The sequence below is a fragment of the Triticum aestivum genome, chromosome 5D, assembly GCF_018294505.1.
Source record: "Triticum aestivum cultivar Chinese Spring chromosome 5D, IWGSC CS RefSeq v2.1, whole genome shotgun sequence".
NCBI classification, from domain to species: domain Eukaryota; kingdom Viridiplantae; phylum Streptophyta; class Magnoliopsida; order Poales; family Poaceae; genus Triticum; species Triticum aestivum.
The window spans coordinates 273645846-273648314 of record NC_057808.1 but is presented as its reverse complement, the minus strand read 5'-3'; positions in this window follow the sequence as shown (position 1 = coordinate 273648314).

Here is a 2469-nt window from a genome sequence, read left to right as displayed (position 1 = left end):
CTCCCGCCGCCGGCCGCCGTCGTCCACGACCCTCCGGCGAGCTCCGTGAGCTCCAGCTATCCCTCCGGCGTGGATCCGGCGAGATCCGCCGCCGCATCGTAATCCGTGCCGTGGTCAACCCTAGATCCGGAGGTTGTTTTTTTTCCAAGTCCCTGGGAATTTTACAATACATGCACCTGTTCATAGCATCGTAACTCTCTGCATATAGCTCCGTTTCGCGCGTGTAATATATCAAAATGTTCGCCTCATGATGCTCTACACTTTGTTCAATTGCACTATGTTCATTTGAGTCAATCTTGATGCCCAAATATCTGGTGCAAGAGTGCTAGTTGATGTTGTCTGCTGTTACTTAGCAGAACTTGAAGATTTGTTATTTTTGTATCATTTAATCTGTGCATCTTATGGGCATGAGCTCTACATGTGTTTTGTTGTATGTCATGCCAGCTTTCCAGAGGTGTATGCCATGTATTTTTGTGATCTCTGTGGTGACTAGCACAAGCATGCAAACTAGGCCCCGTAATGTTTCTGATTTCAGGGACTTAGTAATTTCTCTCTGTCTTTGTCTGCTGTTATTTTGTTGCCATATAAACTTGATGCTACAGAGAGATCCATGCGTATTTTGGAGATGTTCAGTAAGGATGTTTTGTAGATATTGTTGTAATTGATCCATTCCTGCCCTTGTTTGCAATTATGGAGTGCTATAGCATGACTCAATCTTGCTCTACTTTTGCTATAAAATATTTCTGGCAGATTCTTAACATGATATTCAAGTTTGCCAAGCTTTTTGTAGTTGTTTCATACATGCTATGTACCCTGTCTTGCCATGGCTAGCTTTATAAACATGCCATCTTGCTGTAGGTATGCTTTTTTTTTTGTCATGAATTGCTTTGTGGTGAGTGCATCAAGCTCACCAAGATGCCTTCATATTATTGTTTCTGCCATGCTCTGTTTTCTGCTAAGTCTTAAACCTGTTAACGAAACTTGCTATGTTTACAAGGTTTCCATCATATCTTCTTATCCTTTTTGGCTTATGGTCAGTAAGGGACTTTTTCCATATGCATCTAGTGGAATACTGTCATGCCTTGTTTTGCTATGTTAAGTTCCGTTAGCATGTTGATTTCATGCTCTGAACATTTCTACCTGATGCTATTTTCAGACATGTCGAGTAAATTCAATAAGTCTGTGAACCTGTTATCTTTTGCACTTTTTCCATGCTTGTTTGAGCTTGTTATGTTGTGATCTATCCGTAGCTCAGTGTTCATCTTTTGTCAAGCATCTCCTGTAGATTACTTGTTGCTATGTTGGAGTGCCGTAGCAATGTTACTTGTTGCATTCTATGTGCTATCATGTTGTTAATCGCAGATTCGTGTCATTCTTGTTTTGCTTGCCATTTGCAAACCGTGCATCCGTTTTCGGTGATCTTTATATCAATTTTGACCGAAATCATCTCGTCTTTCCAGTGGCATGCTTGATTTTCCAAGTTACTGCCTTGTTCATCATTTTCCTTCCGGAGCACGCATATGCATCGCATATCATATCTCGCATATCATACATGTTTTGCATCATGTTGCTTGTGCATTTTCCGTGATTGATTGTGGTTCCTTTGCTTGTGTTCTTGCCTTGGGTAGAGCCGGGAGACGAGTTCGTGAATGAGGAACCTGTTGGGTACGCTTACGAGGATCAAGCTTTCGACAACTCTGAGAACCTTGCAGGCAAGATAACCACCCCTCGAAATCACTTTTATCTTTGCTTTGCTAGTTGTTCGCTCTATTGTCATGCTGCGCTACCTACCACTTGCTATATCATGCCTCCCATATTGCCATGTCAGCCCCTAACCATCTTTTCCTAGCAAACCATTGTTTGGCTAAGTTACCGCTTTTCCTCAGCCCTTCTTATAGCGTTGCTAGTTGCAGGTGAAGATGAAGTTGGTTCCATGTTGGAACATGGATATTTTGGGATATCACAATATCTCTTATTATATTAATGCATCTATATATTTGGTAAAGGGTGGAAGGCTCGGCCTTATGCCTGGTGTTTTGTTCCACTCTTGCCGCCCTAGTTTCTGTCATACCGGTATTATGTTCCTTGAGTTTGCGTTCCTTACGCGGTTGGGTGATTTATGGGACCCCCTTGACAGTTCGCCTTGAATAAAACTCCTCCAGCAAGGCCCAACTTTGGTTTTACCATTTGCCACCTAAGCCTTTTCCCCCGGGTTTTCGCGAGCCCGAGGGTCATCTTTATTTAAACCCCCGGGCCAGTGCTCCTCTGAGTATTGGTCCAACCTGTCAGTCGCCGGTGGCCACCAGGGGCAACTCTGGGCTCGCCTATCGGAAGCTTGGACAATCCGGTGTGCCTTGAGAACGAGATATGTGGAGCTCCTATCGGGATTTGTCGGCACATTCGGGCGGCTTTGCTGGTCTTGTTTTACCATTGTCGAAATGTCTTGTAGACCGGGATTCCGAGACTGAT